The sequence below is a fragment of the Lissotriton vulgaris genome, chromosome 10, assembly GCF_964263255.1.
Source record: "Lissotriton vulgaris chromosome 10, aLisVul1.2, whole genome shotgun sequence".
NCBI classification, from domain to species: Eukaryota; Metazoa; Chordata; class Amphibia; order Caudata; family Salamandridae; genus Lissotriton; species Lissotriton vulgaris.
In genome coordinates, this window is record NC_141698.1 from 852,070,053 (window position 1) to 852,089,434 (window position 19,382).

The window sequence follows — 19,382 nt, forward strand, 5'->3', positions numbered from 1 at the left end:
ATTATTTTTCCCACACCATGAGACAGAACCAAAGAATCTAGAGACTTGCACCCTTGCAATTCTTTAAGTATTGGTTTGTTGGTGTATTGCTAATCATATAACAATGACTTGTGTGCTAATAATTTTTTACAAGGTGAGATTCCTCTTTTCTCCATGGTTTGCACTGTTGAAAAGGCCATTTGCTCAATTCCCAACTAAATAAGTATCGACCACGGTGCAAACGGACTTAAAATGTTAATTTCGTACAAGCACGAAGTTTTGTACCAACATACAATAACAAAAACAACTTTTATGTCACTCCATTCTGCTTTTCCTCAGTTAGCGCCGATGTCGCTCCACAATGTCTCTACTTTAGTGCAATAGTGCGTTCTCTGGCAGGAATCTTCTGGTCCGCGGAATATACACCCATGTCCTATAAATAATAGAGATCTGGCAAGTCCCGCTATTGTTCTATGACCTTTCAAGTGTTCTCTGAGAGTGTATGGTCACTGAAAAGATATCATTGAATTATAATATCCTTTTTGTGTATTGCTTTTGGTACTTTATCCAGTATATTTAACAGCAAATTGCAATCGTTTGTTTACTAGAATAGGTATGTGGTTTTAGGTCAGACTTGGTTATTTAAGTCATACTGATATGGACTACTGTTCATTTCGGTTACATTGTTAACATGCATTTATTATGTCATTGTAGCAAGAGTGTTTGTTGAGTACCTACAGACATTAAAACTGCAGCATTGTGAAATACATGCTTGCATTCATTAGAAGTCACTTAATGTAAATAACAAACCTCAGAGAGCTTTACTTCAAAATCTTCCATACTTCATCTTAATATAGAGGAGTGGATTATCTTTTACATTCACATGTTGTTTTATATATTGGACAACATATGTGTTTAATAAGATCCTGGAGAAATGTACCTCACAAGAAATGCTACAAATTAGTGCTTAGGGACCCTTGTGCAGAAGCCTTGTTTACGAACAGATTTGTACCAGATGCATGCTCCTATTACATAAAACACGTTAGTCTCTTGTGCTGATAATATGGCTAATAATTAAATACTAGAATCTTGAGGTACCATCTTTCCGGAAGGATTGTTTTCTCCTGTGATTGAGTCACTGAGCAACTAATCCTTGTGCTTTGTAACATACACGGTGCGTAGCAATTCCCCAGGCGGGTATATCCTTACCTGTCTAATTACTTCATTAGGTCAAAATTATCACAGTACTTGGGAATATATGTTAAAGTGGTTTCTTTAAAGGGTCGCCTTTATACGTTCATAAATAATTTGATTTACAAGCATGTCTTCAATGCATCGCATTAAAAAAGGGGAAACATATTGGTTTCTTTATAGATTAACTATGGTGTTTGGATTTTGCAAGTAGCTCCAGTTCAGTGGCTGACAAACTAGCCTGACAGTCTTTGGGGAAAAGAGGTCACAGTTTCGATCCTATGATTCAGCGCCGAGCTTGCCTTACAGACGGGCGCATAAGGGTAAACAAGTTTCATTAGGATGGATTAAAATGACGCAGCAAGGCAGCCCACAAGCAGATGTGTTAGGTGTAATATGTAGCTGTAGAACCAAATGCAGTTACAGTTAAAGAAATATTAAAAAGATAAACGTAATCACCCAATTGAAGTAAAATAGACACATGTAGCTGCTTAGCTGCTGATGCTTTTACAACCCATTGCAGATGCCTATGTAACTTTGTCTAAATTTGAATCATTTTTCACACATGTCGGTGATTCTAAAAGTACTGAGGGGTTTGGATTCCCTGGCGGGAACCGTGAATATAACCAAAATATAGCAACATTTGGGATTTGTTTGGAGGAGGGTAGGAGGTTCGGGGGGGTGGGGGGAGGGGGGTAATGCTGGGCAAAAAAATGGCACCAACAAAAGGCTTCCTATGCTAAGATCGACCAACATTTTACCAACTTTTAGGAGCAAGCAAAGCTGTAAAGTAAACTGTTGATTTTTTACCATATTTTTTTAATTTTCTGAGAGTTTGTGAAAGAAACAGATGCAAGCTATATCTTTTTGGAAAACTGAAACAATCAAAATTCAGCAAGGCATGTTGTGTGTGGATTGCTCATTATTTTCACAAAGAAACGAATTGTTAAAATTAAAAAAGAATGAAAAAAACCCTGAAAAAAATAAAATAGGTCAGAACTTTTAATCTATCATTTTTTGCCCCAATGGTCAATTTACAAATGTAAAATATAATTGCGTCGAACAGACCCTTCTGGCTGCAGGGATATAAATTGTTCATTTGTTGTCCAAAAATCTGCAATACACAGAGCCAAAAATTGAGCTGCAGCTTATAATGATTTTTCATTGTGAACTGACCGTGCATCAATTCATATGGTAAAATCTAATGATTGAAGAATGGATATGAGGGAAGCCTGTCCATTTTTAATTGTGCCCTAGATAATGAGTTAAGGAATAGTGTTTTTGTACAACTCTGAATATGCAGTTATCCATACTATGAAGTGATTCAGAGAGTATATTGCAAAATGTGTACCATGCACACTGACTTATATTTGGAATTTAAAATGGGAGACAAATTCCTTTGATAATAACAAATGTTCTCCTATTGTGTGTTTCCACTCTTCTCCCAATAAAAACAATTCCTCACTTGTGTGACTGGGCTTATAGCCCGCAGCAGGAAACTCCCCAAGATGCAACATGCATAAATTAGAATTTCGACTCAAGAATTGACCTCTTCTGGTGCTCTGGGTAAGTGCGGTATTTGGACCTGTGCTCAGTTGCCACCGAGAGTTGGACAGCACTATCTTTTCTTACCCTGAATGCCTTCCAAACCTCAAACCTTGGTAAAAAATCATGCATTATCCTCAAATTTCTATGAGGACAAATTCTGTAGTCTGGAGGGATATGCTAAATTCCTACACCAAGCATTTCCACACTTCTGATAAAAACGTTTCCCCTCTCATGTGGCTGAGTCTATCGCCTGCGAAAGTAAAGGCCCTAAACAGAACACAGAGACATTACTCAGACTGCTTTCAGCTTCTACATGTGATATCTGCACACTGTGCGTGACTGTAATCAGAAACACAAAAAAAGACTTTGACATAAAGGAAAAACTTTGCTTGCTACTCTGAATTTATATATCTTTTTTAAAGTAAAACCTTCTGATACTTGCACTAGAAAGATGTATTCCCACTCTGCATTGGATGAATTGTTCACCTGCTCCACAGTGCGGAGAGATAGTGTGGTGGACGTGAAGGGTTCATGCACTGCACTTGAGTAGTTAACAAGCAAAAAAAAAACTGAAGTAGATGGGTCAAGGGGTTTAATATGTAGGAAAATTCAACTTTCTAATTGATCTCTAAAGCAATTAAACTTTTATAGGGCTACATTTGCTGGCATAGTTTGACTCTGGGTTCTAGGAGTCCACAGTGAGAAGGCAATTCATTCTGGCCCGCAAACAATGCAAATAATTTGCTATCCCTAATTGGCATTCCTGACTTTCAAATAAGGCCTCATTAACGTGGTGTAGAAATGACACCAGTTGCAACTCACATAACGTGTGATTAGTTGCTGACTTACACCATCCACGAGTGACTGTAGAAAATGGCATCAGAGCAGCCACTGCATTTCTGAACTGCTTTAGGTCAAAGCTGCAGCAACCCCAGTTCAAATGAAATTCTTTGCATATGTTAGAAAGCCTGCTTCTAGCATTAGCTAACATGACGTCCAAGGCATGCCTTAGCGCCAACAAGGCCTATGTGCATTTTGTGAAGAAGTGAGACATGCCAAGCAGGGTGTCAGGTACATGTTAACTGCTTCAGCAGCTCCATGAAGCCATAGTCAGATCCACCTCAGCGTGTTGGGAATTCCTCCGGCTTCTGAAATGACAGTAAAGGCAGATGGGGAAAGAGGAAAGGGAAACATCTGCTGCCTCAGCAGATGGCGGTTCCCTGTAGTGGGAGGACCTGCCTTGTTAGCAAGTGCACCTGTTTGACTTGGTGTGGTTTAAATGCCTGTGCCAATCAAAGTGGTCATTTGGATCCAAGAGAAAAATAAATCTCACAAGACCTGTGAGCAAAGGAGCTATTGTAGAAGGAGGCTAAGGAAAGCTAAAGTGAGCACTGCTCACATATTTCTGCGGCAAACGGTGAGTAATGCACTATCCTCCTTTGTTGTTTTCCTTACACTTGTTGTGGATACTGAATAGCTCTTTATGTGGTTTGGTCCGTATTTTATGAGTGGCTCTGTTAGAAATTGGGTTACTGTTTGACTGGGGTGTGAGCCCGGTTCGAGCAACGCCCACAATCCTAGTCAGGGTAAGACACAAGCAAACCTCAAATTAACCCTCTGGTAGCTTGGCACAGAGCAGTCAGGCTTAACTTAGAGGCAATGTGTAAAGTATTTGTGCAACATTTTAAACAGTAAAATAGTGACAACACCACACAAAGACATCCCACACCAAATTTACAAAAATAGAGTGAAAGGGACCCTTTTGGACTGCGTGGAACTAACCTCTGCCTCTGCCCAATAGAGGACCGTGGATTGCTGTGTCCTGCTCGTCAAGGAGCCGCCTAGCGCCTCGCCGGACCCGCTTCGCGGGTCCCGCAGCGCTCGAGAAACTCCCTGGATTGCTGCCGAGTGGTGTGAACATTGCTGAGGGAAGCGCGGGGCAGGCAAGTGTGTCGGCGGGGCTGCGAGCTTTCTGGCAGGGACTCCAGTGTCCAGGAGTCCCTGCGCGCCCAACTCGTAACACCTGGGCTGCTCTCCCCGCTGGCCACGCCCCCGCCAACGGAGTAAAAGCGGACTCGTCCCATTGCTGACTGGGACCCTTTTGGACTGTGTGGAACTAACCTCTGCCTCTGCCCAATAGAGGACCGTGGATTGCTGTGTCCTGCTCGTCAAGGAGCCGCCTAGCGCCTCGCCGGACCCGCTTCGCGGGTCCCGCAGCGCTCGAGAAACTCCCTGGATTGCTGCCGAGTGGTGTGAACATTGCGGAGGGAAGCGCGGGGCAGGCAAGTGTGTCGGCGGGGCTGCGAGCTTTCTGACAGGGACTCCAGTGTCCAGGAGTCCCTGCGCGCCCAACTCGTAACACCTGGGCTGCTCTCCCCGCTGGCCACTCCCCCCGCCAACGGAGTAAAAGCGGACTCGTCCCATTGCTGACTGGGACCCTTTTGGACTGCGTGGAACTAACCTCTGTCTCTGCCCAATAGAGGACCGTGGATTGCTGTGTCCTGCTCGTCAAGGAGCCGCCTAGCGCCTCGCCGGACCCGCTTCGCGGGTCCCGCAGCGCTCGTGAAACTCCCTGGATTGCTGCCGAGTGGTGTGAACATTGCTGAGGGAAGCGCGGGGCAGGCAATTGTGTCGGCGGGGCTGCGAGCTTTCTGGCAGGGACTCCAGTGTCCAGGAGTCCCTGCGCGCCCAACTCGTAACACCTGGGCTGCTCTCCCCGCTGGCCACGCCCCCCGCCAACGGAGTAAAAGCGGACTCGTCCCATTGCTGACTGGGACCCTTGTGGACTGCGTGGAACTAACCTCTGCCTCTGCCCAATAGAGGACCGTGGATTGCTGTGTCCTGCTCGTCAAGGAGCTGCCTAGCGCCTCGCCGGACCCGCTTCGCGGGTCCCGCAGCACTCGAGAAACTCCCTGGATTGCTGCCGAGTGGTGTGAACATTGCTGAGGGAAGCGCAGGGCAGGCAAGTGTGTCGGCGGGGCTGCAAGCTTTCTGGCAGGGACTCCAGTGTCCAGGAGTCCCTGGGCGCCCAACTCGTAACACCTGGGCTGCTCTCCCCGCTGGCCACGCCCCCCGCCAACGGAGTAAAAGCGGACTCGTCCCATTGCTGACTGGGACCCTTTTGGACTGCGTGGAACTAACCTCTGCCTCTGCCCAATAGAGGACCGTGGATTGCTGTGTCCTGCTCGTCAATGAGCCGCCTAGCGCCTCGCCAGACCCGCTTCGCGGGTCCCGCAGCGCTCGAGAAACTCCCTGGATTGCTGCCGAGTGGTGTGAACATTGCTGAGGGAAGGGCGGGGCAGGCAAGTGTGTCGGCGGGGCTGCAAGCTTTCTGGCAGGGACTCCAGTCTCCAGGAGTCCCTGCGCGCCCAACTCGTAACACCTGGGCTGCTCTCCCCACTGGCCACGCCCCCCGCCTATCAGCCTATCACAGAATTGCATAGCGCATAACAGTCCTTAGGGTTGCCGCTTCGCGGGAGCGCGCCGGGAGAAGCCCGGGACAAGGGCGGGACCGTCCAAGGCCGTCATAGGCCGGAGTAGGCTGGGCTGGGCCTACTCTCTTGGTTCTGTCATTTGTCATCAGGCTTCTGGTCCATTACACTGATAAAGTGCCCCATAGTTATCATTACACCCTAAGACGCCATGCCGTCCCCGGCAAGGGAAAGTACCCCCACGAGGCAGGGAGGAGTTAAAAATAAGACCTTAGAGAATTACTTTCCTCGGGCCGTGGGGGATGTGGACAAGGAGAGCACTCTAAACCGGCTCAGGGCTGAGCGGAGACGCTCTATAGATAACCTGAAAAACAGACCTCTTGCAGAATATCCCTCCACGCCTAGCGAAGAGTTGACCCTAATAGAAGATGTCCCAATTCTGCTGAGGGATTGTACAAAAACCCCCTCAGCGTCACCCACGAGCTTAACCCCTGTGAGTTGCATAAGCCCAAGTAGGGTGACCATTGATCTAATTTCTCAACCTCCCCCAGCCCCGAAACCTAGGAAAGCTAAACCTAAGCCAGCTGCAGTACAAGGAGTATTTGGGCCTCCCCCAAACAAACGTAGGAGGAAGACGAGGTGTGCCCAGGGAAAAAATAAACCTAAAACCCCCCATTCTGAGTTTGGGAAGTCATTTAAACCCCCCATACCGACTGTGACAACAGTGGATGATTCACATCCTAAACCTGCTGCACAGGACGGTCTGGCCCCCGCTTTGATTAAAGAGACTGCAAATAACATTGCTAATGCCCCCCTCTCTGTCGCCCCGCTAGGTAACTTGGAATTCCTGCTTAGGTCACTACTGTTATCAATTAGTGAAAGCATCAAAAAGGTGGAAATTAGATTAACCATTCTTGAGGCTACACTAAGCAGCATGAAAATCCCGGTCAACCCTCAAGGAAGGCCCACTGAGCCCATTGCCACTCCAACAGCCCAGAAACAGCCCCCAAAAAGCGTTACGCATCTAGCCCCGTCACAGGTTGCGATTGCGGCTGCCCCACCACAATCCCAGAGGAATAACCCTGCCCCAAAGAAGTCATCTAATCCTGCAGGGCCTACCCCCCCTGTAAACTCTGCTCCTCCAGCACAGCTCATAGATAGTGCCGCACCAACACCACTAATGAAGCTTCCCCCCAGGCCACGTAGACCTAATTTACCACCAGAGGCAAATGATTTTACTGTCGTCATGGCGGGTGTTCCCCCGCTAGAGGTGGGTGAAGCTGAGGATTTCTGTGCCTTAAAAAGCAGGGTTATTAAGTGGCTAAACCTGAATAGACCCTTACCAGTACACTTAAGTAACGAAATCATAATGGTTAGAAGGGTGCCCTGGGTGGGGAGAACACGCAAATCCATTATAGGGGATTGCATATTGGTGAGCTTCAGGGACGCTGGAACTGTCTCTCACATATGTCAGGGAAAGAATAGATCGCAGGTGTCAACCATCCAAACCCTCCATGTGTCTTTCTTCTTTCCCCCCATCCCTGCCCCTGTACGCACGACTCGAACCTATGATAACTGGGATTGGGTTGGTCGGAGGGGCGACCGTCACAAGTTTAACCTCAGGCCAGTATTCAGCCGCCCAGAGCCACCCCTCCATACATTTAACCGGTTTCATTGTCTGGATAGCCTAGAGGGGGTAGATTGACAAATAGGTAATGGTGCACGGGGAGTAGGGGGTAAAGGGGTTTTGAAAGAAGAGCCGGAGGAGCACAGTCCTGCGGCAAAGCAAATGCCACTGAGCTGTGGCATGATGCCTGTGCTGGACGAACCTATGGCTGTAGACATTGTATGTATAGGAGGGGCACATGGGCCGGACACGGAAAAGCCAGGGTGTGTGTTACACAGGGGGCACCAGGGGGGAGTGGAGCAGGGGGGTGAGGCACTGAGAATTATTTCATGGAATATAGCTGGTCTGGCTGGAAAATGTAATAACAAAGAGTGGCTCGACTATATTAGGAAATTCCATGTAATTTGTCTGCAGGAGACCTGGGCTTCGGAGAATAACTTCCACTTGCAAGGGTATAAGAGTTTCTTTGTACCCGCCCAAAAATCAAGATCAGGGAGAGACATGGGAGGATTATCTATTTATATAGACCTGGGCCTTCCGGGCAGTTGCATTTGCCTCGACTGGAACTCCCATAGGATCCAGGCAGTTAGGTTCTCTGGGAAGGGGCTTAGATTTGTTGTTGTTAATATCTACAACAATGAGACAGCGGGAACCCACACCCCTCTTGCTGCTGAATTGGATCACAGGTTGGGCCAGGAAATAACGGGCCAAAAAAAGGGGCAGCCACACGCGCTGTTGGTTATGGGAGACTATAATTGCCATCTGTGCCCGGCACTGGTCCAAATAAATACAGACTGGTCCCAATGCCCCATGGAGAAGGGGCCGCACTTTTCCCATACGCCGACAGGGTTAGCTTTTAGTACGCTCCGACTCAAGTATGACCTTGAACACACTATTAACATGATGGGGACGCAGGAGGATGGTACACTCCCTCCCACATTTAAGGGTAGAGGATGCTCATCCTTCATAGATTATATCCTGGTCTCAAGATCTCTGATAAATAAGATAACTAGTGCAGGGATTGAATGGAGTGGTTTCAGTGACCATAACCCTCTTGTCTTGGAGTTGCTGTACAGGGTGGGCTCAAGTAATAGAGTCCAACGCACAATCACTGAGAGGGCAACAGATCAAGGCAGGAGACTAAAGTGGGCCAAAATTGATGGGGAAAAGTTTTACAAGGACCTGGTGGACGCCGGCAAACTGGCCATCAATGACTGTTTAGACACAGAAGTCCACGGATTGAGGCTACTGGAAGCATTCGATCAGATCGCCAATCTGATCGACGGTCTATTAAAGACTAGCGTGCCACTAAAGAACCACGGGAACCCTCGATCGTTCGACAAAGACTGCTCCAAAGCTCTGAGGGAGCTGAAAAGCTGCCTTAAATCCAAACCAAGGGTCCCCCATAAAGTCAAGGTGTGCAGAGAAAATTATAAAAAAGAGATTAAGAGGAGGAAATTTGCCTTGCAGGCAGAAGCATGGGCAGATTTAAGAGAAGCAGGGGAAAGAAAGGATCTAGCGGGCTTCTGGAGAATAATTAATAACCCAACTTTCCAGGAAAAAGACACTCCGGATATAGGGGCTAATATCCTCCCAGAGCAGTGGGTTACTCACTACAGGAGCCTGTATAACCATGAGCCTGGCAATACTGTAGAGTTATCGGCTATTCCAACTGAGGCTCCATCGGTAGAATTCACCATCAAGGAGATCACTGCAGGGATTGAGGGCCTGACAAATAATAAAGCCCCGGGGCCCGACGGAATTCCCCCAGATCTGTTTCTGAGTAACATTGAACTTTGGGCTCCTCTAATGACAAGGGTCATTAACACTGCTATTACCTGCGGCCTGCCCCCGTCTTGGTCCAAAGCGGTAATTGTGCCGATTTTTAAGAAGGGCAACAGGGTCGACCCCAAGTGCTACCGCCCGATTTCCCTGATCGACGTGTCAGCAAAACTCCTGGGAAGGGCAATTCTTAACAGACTGTCCGAGTGGACCGATGAAAATAACATCTTCTCGGACACCCAATATGGATTTAGGACAGGGAGGTCCACTAGTGACCAATGCCTGAACCTTTATATGCTGACTGCCAAATACACCATGGCTAGTGATGAATCCATTTACATGGGTTTCATGGATTTCGCAGCGGCATTTGATCACGTCAATAGGGAGAAATTGTGGGGCATGATGTCTAGTATGGGGATAGAGAGTGGCCTAATTAACATATTGAGGGAATTGCACAGCGACACCACGGCTAAGGTCCGATTCAATAGGGAGGGGGGACTGACTAACTCTTTTCCCTGTATGAGTGGAGTCCGACAAGGCTGCATTCTCGCTCCTTTTTTGTTTTCCCTTTATATTAATAATTTGGAGCAGTTTCTGTTAGGTCTGAAGGCAGATTGCCCAAGGGTCGGGTCGTGTCATATTCCTGTTCTGCTTTATGCAGATGACGTGGTACTGATTGCACGTACACCCAGGAGCTTACAAATCTTGATTGATGGATTTGTTAAGTTCATGGGTGCCCTGGACCTCTCTGTTAATTTAGGTAAATCCTATGTGCTCCTGGTGGGAAAAAAACTACCTCCAAATTCACATATACAATAGGGAGTCACATTGTAGAAGAGGTCAAAACGTTTCCCTATCTTGGTGTAACATTTGATGGTGCCTTACAGTTTGATTCCCTGGTGGAGGAGCGTTGTGGTAAAATGATTGCATCTAATGGGGCAATAGCTAGCTATGGCAGGAGGCTAGGAAGATGGTCCCCGGAACAGGTGATGAACTTGTATAGCTCTGTATCATGCTCCAAGGTAATTTATGGGGCAGAAGTATGGGGCTTTGTTAATACCACCAGAATCCAACGGGAAGAAAACAAATATCTGAAATCTATTCTGAGGGCACCCCAAAATACTGCTGGATTGATTGCCCACAGGGAGTTAGGGAGGCCATATATAGAAGACCTGGTAAAACTGAGGCCCATTGTAGCCTGGTTAAAAATCTGGGTCAATCCTGATGCGACTCTTAGTAGAGAAATCTTATCGGATTGTTTAGAGAGGGACAAGTGTATGCGCATCCCCTGGCTCCATTATGTGAAGAACACCCTAGAGGAGCTAGGCTTTGGGAACCTCTTCACTTACCCTGCAACTATCGTAGCCCAGAATAAGCTGCAAGAAGGGAAAATTTTTCTAGAGCGGAAAAACCTATGCAGAGCTGAGGCTGAAGGGTGCAAAAAGACAGTGAGGGCCCATTTACTAGTGAAGAGTGTGGAGGGTATGGAGCCATACTTGTACCTCATGTATAACGCACAGGATAGGTTCTTGATGTGCCGTTTCAGACAGAACCTACTCCCATTTATGTTGGCAACACCAGCAGGATTTGCTACATCAATTGAACAGAAGGGGCCCTGCGGCTGCGACAACAGGTCTCCGCAGGACTCCCTTCACTTTGTCTTACTCTGCCCCTTTTACTCAATGCCCAGGCGCAGATTCCTTGTAAACCTCTTAAAAAAAGCCAAATTGGCTCACGCTAGGGAGGCACTAGTATTTTTACAGAAAGCTTCGGAACCCTTAATACAGTGTAGTATCATGAATTTTATTAAGGTAGCGGTCCGTTTAAGGCTCACTAGGGGAGAAGACTGAAATGTTTCTAATTTTATCCCTTTTAAGTGTTATACACGGTTTCACTGTTTGTATTTTATGTTTTGTTAACCCTCGGTACAAAGGATCTAGAAAATGTTTAATGACTTTTTTACTATGTATATATGTGTGTGCTTTTATGGTGTTTTTTAATCACCGAATAAAGATTCTTTGAATACTGAATACCAAGTGATTTCTAATAAATGACACAAGGCATAACACAATGGCAAAACTCCAGTCAGTAAAAAAGGAGAGATTGTGTTTTAGAGTTTTAAGTTAAAATAGCACCAAAAAGCACAAAGCGCCAACAAGGAATACCTGGTCGCACCGGACAGGAACAAAGTCACACGTTAAGGCGAACTGCAATTGAGTACAGGCCGGCTACAAGGACCCAGTAAGGCCAGCTAAACAAAGTACTTTAATCCTAGTTGCAGAGCATTGTGTGGATCCGAGGCGACGCACAGTCAAAGCTAAGCTTCAGTTCCAAGATGAGACCAGGCTGTGGTGCGAGGTCCTGTTGCATCGATGTCGAAGATCCCGTTGACGGGGCTTGCAATGCGATGTCCGGGCATCGAGGATGCAACATGCAGCTGGCAATGTGTCGGTTCCAAAGAACTGCAAGGCTCCGATGCGGAGGCTGGCATCATCGAGCTGCCATTTACGAGAGATGCAAGGACCTGGGTCAAAGATGTGCCGTCACCGATGGGTTGGTTTCTAGGGCTGCAGGGATGAAGCGGGCTTCTGCCCCAGATCTAATCCATGCACCTGTGGTGATGCGTCATTTCTGCCAGAGAATGTGCCGCTCAGCCAAGGAGTTACATTGGTTGGCTAGAGGATGTACTACTAAGCAAAGGGAATGCACCAGTTTGGCTGGTAAGCACCGTAGGCCTACTTCTAAGGGTCCAATGCTGGGGTGTAACCACTTGGCCTGGTAGACTCACAGATAGCAGCGTTTGGTGCTGATGCAAGGATTTTGGAAGCCTATTATGTCCCTGAAGCTTCAGAGCAGGAGGCCAGCTGACTAGTCCTTGGAGTCACTTTGGGTTCATGAGCTGCAGGTCCAGTCCTTCTCACCTAGGCAAGAGGCCAGTAAGTAGCAGGCCGGTACAGCAAAGTAAGAGGCCAGCAGAGTAGCAGCGCAGCAGAGTGGCAGTCCTTTCACCAGCACAGTAGTTTTTCTTCCTGCAGAGTGTCCACAGGTCCAGAAGTGTGCTGACGTGATGGTGTCTGAGGTCCAGTAATTATATCAGTTGTGTCATTGATGTGGGGGAGAATTTAAAGACATGCCTTTGAAGTGCATAGATGTCCTCTCTTCCTGCCCTTGCTCCACACTCACTACAGGGGGTTATGCAGCCCTTTGTGTGTGGACTGCCTATTCAGGTATGAGGCGAGGCCTAACTCCTCCCTCCCATTCTGCCAGGATGGCCCATCAAGTCACACCTAAGCTCCCATTGTGGGGTGCTATCTAGGTGGAATACACAAAGCCCATCTGCTAACTATACCCAGTCATGTGATCTGAGACAGGCAGCAGACACCAAATGGCTATGCACTTTATTGCGAGTCTGGCGTTCCACACTCTGCCAGACTTGCAGGGGCTTAGTGGTGGTGGTCTTCCAACTGCCCCATTATGACCAGGGCGGTCGGGCCATCCTAGGATCACTGCACCTGCCAGGGAACAGAGATTCCTGGCGGCGGTTCGGGGGTATTGAGGCTGCAATATACTTGGCGGGCCGCTGCTTCCCTGCAAAGCATATTACAAGTTTCCTGACTGCCACACTTTTCATTGCGCTGTGACCACCATGAAAAGTGTGAGGAACAAATGATGAACGGAATGCTGAACAATACAAATATTCACCCCATGTCACAAACATCTGGGTTTAATCCATCATTCTTGTCCTCCCCACGCCACCCCAGTTTGAAAAGTGTGGTGGTGAGGAAACAAAGGGTGCCCTACCGGGCCTTTTTGTGCCTCATACCACATGGATACACACAGGGGGGCACAACATGTGCCCCCCGTGTGCATTCACATCAGTATTTCCACGGCAAGGACTGCAGCAGTCCTTGCCGTGGAGATACTGCCATTGAGATTCCCATTGCAGTGCCTATTTGATAAGCCCCGACCTGGGAACGCCAAAGAACCACCCACCAGACAGGAGAAAAATCCTAATCTAGCAGGGGAGTTTTTACATGGGTTTGGCGGTCCCACTTTCACACCGCCAAACTCATAATGAGGCCCTATGGCAATAAAATGACAACTTTCTGAAAGTAAACACAAGGAGATGATGGACGGAGTGCTGAAACTTTTCAGACACTCACCCCCAGCCACAGATCTGAGTTGAATCCATCATCATTCTTTAGCTCACTTCGCTTCCTCAGCTCAGACCCAGCTATATGCAAGTCAGTCTTGACCCTGTGCCTCATGGGAACAGTCCAGTCCGAACTGCCAAGCCTGGTCTTCCCTGAAACGGAAACAAGCACCCTCGGACTGGTTTCTGGGCAACACCCGTCATCAGCCAGGCTAGCTTGAATCCAGTGGCAAAGTGAGCAAGGGACTCACGTCTGGGCATACCCTGCCAACTTGGAGCGAACAAAGCAAACACAAGCAGTTCAGCTTGAACTGCCAAGCCAGGTCTTCCCTGAACAGGAAACAAGCATCCTGAGTGGCGAAGTGAGCTAAAGAGCGATGATGGATTCAACACAGATTTGTGACTGGGGCGAGTGTCTGAAATGTTTCAGCGCTCCATCCATCATCTCCTTGTGTTTGCTCTTTTCGCCCTAATTTGGCAGGGTATACCCAGTCGTGTATCCCTTGCTCACTTTGCCACTGGATTCAAGCTAGCCTGGCTGATGAGGGGTGTTAGCCCGAAACCTGTCCCAGGATGCTTGTTTCCGGTCTAGTGAAGACATGGCTTGGTAGTTCAGGCTGGACTGTTCCCATGAGGAGAAGTGTGGCTCAATGGTTAGAGTGGCCGACCCTGATGCGGAGGTCTGGTCCAGGACCAGGGTTCAATTCCCGCCTCGGTGGGTCTTGGGCTCAAAATTCCACAGACCTGATAATTCTCGCCTCGGTGCCTATTCCAGTCATGGAGTCCCACTCTGCAACTCTGGGCAATAGCTTGCTTAATCTCCACAACGGCCCCCACAACGCTAAGGATGCCTGACCTCCACCTTGGGGGTGCCCAGGAGTGGACGCCTCACAGGAAAAGCCTGGATGGGTTCCACAGCGGTATTCATACAAGCGCCTTGAGACCCTTGCGGGTGAGTAGTGCGCTATACAAGTATCAATTTACATGAGGCACAGGGTCAAGACTGACTTGCATTTAGCTGTGTATGAACTGGGGTGGCGAAGTGAGCTAAAGAACGATGATGGATTCAACTCAGATCTGTGACTGGGGGTGAGTGTCTGAAAAGTTTCAGCGCTCCATCCATCACTTCCTTGTGTCAACTTTCTTAAAGAGGCATTTTCAGAATTGCAATTCAAAATTCAAACTCCACCATAAGTTAAGATTTTAAATTAAGATTCAAGAGACACCAAACATGATACACCTAAATCTTCCCATTTGGGAATTATACTTATAAAATGTTATAAGGCAATCCAAATGTTATCCTATAGGAAAGATAGGCCTGGAAGTAGAGAAAAATGAATTTAGGAGTTTTTCACTGCCAGGGCATGTAAAACTGAAAAGTACACGGTCCTGCTTTTTAAATGCATTGCACCCAGCCTCTCTGGGCTGTACAGGGTCTACGCTATGGGTGACTTATATGTATTAAAAGCAGCTCGGCATGGCAGTTTAAAACTGCTCACTCAGGCTATGCAATGGCAGGCCTGAGACATGTTTACAGGGCGATTTTGGGTGGCACAATCAGTGCCTCAGGGGCACTAGTAGCATTTAATTTACAGGCCCTGGGCACCTGTAGTGCACTTTACTACAGACTTATAAGTACATTAAATGTGCCAATGGGGGGTTAAGCCAATTCTACCATCTTGTAGGGAAAGAGCACAGACCCTTTAGCACTGGCTAGCAGTTCTAAAGTGCACAGAATTCTAAGGCCAACAAAAGGGAAGTCAGCAAAAACAGGAGGTCTTAATGCAAAAGGTTAGGGGAACCACACCAAGGAGGCCAGGTATAACATGCTAATTGAGCTGTTTGTTATGCTATGCAGATTTGTAGAGAACTCTTTTACTCTGGAGGGTATCCTAGCCCTGAGAAGATGTGAGCCTAGAAAGATGCCCTTGTGTAGCAGCAGGACCCTTTACAAGCAATGTAGGAGAAGGCTTGATACCCGCCTCTGGTTTTCTGTATGCCTTGGATGTGTGCAAGTAGTAATCCGGACTTTTGGAGGTGTGTGGAAAGTTGTGAAAGCAGATGAGATTGTTGAGGTATACTGGTACTGTGTTATGTAGTGCCTTGAAAGTGTGGGTCAGGAGTTTGAATTGTGCTCATTTGTGTTACGGGGAGCCATTGGAGCTCCTTCAGGTGTGATTTGATATGAGTGCAGTGTGGGAGGTTGATGGTGATTCCAGCCGGCACATTCTGAATGGTCTGCAGCCTTCTGTTGGCTTTTTTGTTGATCCTGGCATAGAGGGCATTGCCGTTGTCCTGGTTGCTTGTGACATGGGCATGTGTGGCAGTTTTCCGGATGCTGTTTGGGAGCCATTTGAAAATATTCCTCACCATTTTTGGAGTATGGAAGCATGAGGCGGTGACGGTGTTGAATTGGGTGCTCATATTGAGTTTGTTGTCAATTATAATCCTGAGCTTCTTGGCTTGGGTGGTGGGCGTGGGTGCCAATCCTAACTCTGTTGGTTACCAGGTGGAGTCCCACGGAGCTCTTACCAAAGATCTTGATATTGGTCTTGTCAGTGTTCAGCTTTAGACAGTTGTGCTTCATGAAGTTGGTGATTTTATTCATGCAGGCATTGAACTTGATCCTGGTACTGGGCCTGTGAGGGAGAGAATAAGTTGTGTGTCTTCAGTGTGGGAGAGGATGTTGATGTCATGAGAGTGAATGACGCTTGCTAGAGGATCATGCATGAGTTAAAGAGGGTTGGGCTCATGGAGAATCCTTGCAGAACTCTATAGATGAGCTTGCTGTCTAACTGACTGGGTCTTTCCAGTCAGGAAGGAGCAGATTTATGAAAGTGCCTGCGCTTGGATTCCAATCATGTAGGGGCTGAATGATAATGGGATGGAAGACTGTCCAATGCTGAGGTGAGGTCCAGGAGGATGAGAGCATCCATGTCTCCTACGTTCTGAGTCATGCGAATGTCATCTGTGGCAACGATAAGTTGCCACGGTTACCACCTGTGATTGGATCTGAAACCATACTGAATGATGTTGAGGATTTACTGGTTGTTGTGGTATTCAGTGAGGTGTGTTTTGATGTTTTTCTTTAAGATCTTGGCCGGGAATAGTAGCAGGGAGATTAGTCTGTAGTTGGCAAGCATGGAAGGGCCCGCAGAGGATGTATTCATCAAAAGGAGCACAGTTGCATGTTTCTAAGGCCACAGAAGAGGTGGAGGCAGTCAGAATGAATGTGAGCATGGTGCTGATGGGTTGCAGTCCTCTGGAGTATGCAGGTGGGGGCAGGTGTCCCATGAAGCTTCTGAGTGGATGGACTTCATGGTGGTGGTGGTTTATTCTGAGGTGATGACGGGTAATGTAAATAGCTTTAGATTTTTGGATAAGATAGGAAGGGGCTTGGAGAGGACTATCGGGTCCAGTTGTGGGTTGAAGTTGATGTAAATGGCAGCAATTTTTTATTCAAATGTGCAGTTTGCTGCACAGACTTAAGTATCCTTTTGTTTTTTTACACGGGTGGTTTAAGAAAAATACATATTTACATAACTTGGTGTAGTTGCAAAGTTCATCTAAACAGCATTTGCTATTTATTAAAAATGTAGGGCCCAATATAATAAGGACACTTTAAATCCAGGATGGTCTCATTCAGCATAGTTGTGTCTACAAGCAGTTCTTTAAATGGGCACGTACTGCCCGGTACAGAGTACCTGCGCTTTAATTTGAAAGGGAGAGTACCGACACTCCTCAGCAGTGCGGCAAAACACTTAATAGGTTAATACCAGCACTTCTCAGGAGCAAACAGGTACTCTTAATAGGGAGTACCTGCACTTCTATAGTTCCCTGTAAAGCTACAAGCTGACATTATCACCCCCTAGGGCTCTATTGAGCTCCATTACAAAGTTGAGCTGTAAGTGTCCATAATTTGCATATGTCTCTTACAGCTGGGTATTTCTTATATTTATAACTGTGATATAAACTGTGTGGTTTACCAGGGTTTCACAAGCCTTCCTGTGCCATTTATTACAGCTGTATAAAATCCTGCTCCTAATTTTCCTATTGCGATCTCATTTTGGCATCACCATTTTTAATAATAAAATATAATTGGTACTCTGCTATAACAAGTCGTCGTTTGGTTGTGAGACGATAATGCCAGCAGACAGCAGGGACATAATTCTGTTCCATCCCTCAAAGCTAGACTACTGGTATTTTTTCAGCAATTATGCACAGCACGCATAGCCCACTGGCATTAATGGCAGTGATAGTGGAAGCCACCAGAGTAATTTAAGTGCATTATTGGATCTGATAAGAGCACAGCCCCCAAAACAATCAATCCATAAGCTTGATTTCGGTATAAACAATGAAAGCACACATAAAACCAATCAGATATAAGATGTAGCTGTTCAACACATAATACATAAAAAAAGATTCGTTAACCACAATACACCTTAAGACTAGTTTTGGTACATAGTACGGGACCATAAAGCACACACACACAGTACTATTGAATAAAATGCAGAAAATAAAATACATAGCACTTCAGGAGGTACTTAAGACGTTGGGAGCCTTAATTAGTAACATCATCTAGAAGTAGTCAAAGTGAGCAAGGGTGTTAGACCAAAAAGCAAGGTGGCCTGTAATATATATATTCAAGGTGGCACCCCCTACTGGAAAACACAAATAACCAGGGGGTTAAATAAACCAAGAGACAATGTAAGCCGTATACGCGTATATTCAGGGCACATCACAAGACATTCCAACCAATCCCATTACATTTCACTCATAATATTTGCTGTTTTACACCAGCTTGAGTATACAAATTTAGATATAGTAATTACAATCGACTCAGACTCCGCACGTAACAGCTTAGCTAATGGGACGGGGTGTCTTCCCCCCCAAAGCATAAGGTGTCATTGGAAATGGGAGATGCTCACCTTTTCAGCATTATTTCTCCTCAATGGATTCCTGCCCATGGATTGCTAGAGGAGACCATCCCAGAGCAGGAATCAAACAATAAATCAACAGGGTGTTTTTGAATGGGGGGCGTTTCTCCCTCCCCGGCACAAGCTGAACCATCAACTGGGAACAATGAAACGGTCCTTTCAGCCCCTTGGGAAGGAAGATGGCATGTTTACATTCATTCTGCCCAACAGGTTAGGTGTAACCCCCTTCTAGGCACCAGAGATAATTTAACTTTCATTTGAAAATATAAATGGAGCGGGGAACCTGCCGTGCCAGCCCTGAGGCCCCACCCGTCTCCTTTGGGCACGTGCATGATCCAGCTCTGTTTCAGGGGCAGATTGAGGGGTTTATCTACGATCTACCAACCACTGAGAAAATAAAAACGAGATTATTATGTAAATGGACAAAAAATCAGTTTAAAGTACTCTCCCTGACTCACAAAATTCTATTTAGTACTTCACTTGATTTTCTTTAGAAAATGTGTATTTGGTGTACAGGAGGAACCCTTGTTCTTCTTCCTCTCTTTAGTGAAAGACAAAGTGAAGCAAGTCTTTTTTTATTAGTCACCAGTCTATCGAAATCCCTTCTTGTGGAACTTGTGCGCCATGATACGCACATTTTCTAAAGCTGAATTGAACATCTTGTCAGATGAATGTTTCTTGCAAGTAGGTTATAGCCCCCATTTTGAGTAGTCATCTACTTTTAGTGGGCCAGT

General features: G+C 46.7%; 1 protein-coding gene across 1 annotated transcript in view; it reads left to right on the forward strand.

Annotated features, from left to right (window-relative positions):
* Positions 1–19,382, forward strand: part of CFAP69 (cilia and flagella associated protein 69) — a 552,009-nt gene that overhangs the window by 347,575 nt on the left and 185,052 nt on the right. The window lies entirely within an intron of this gene.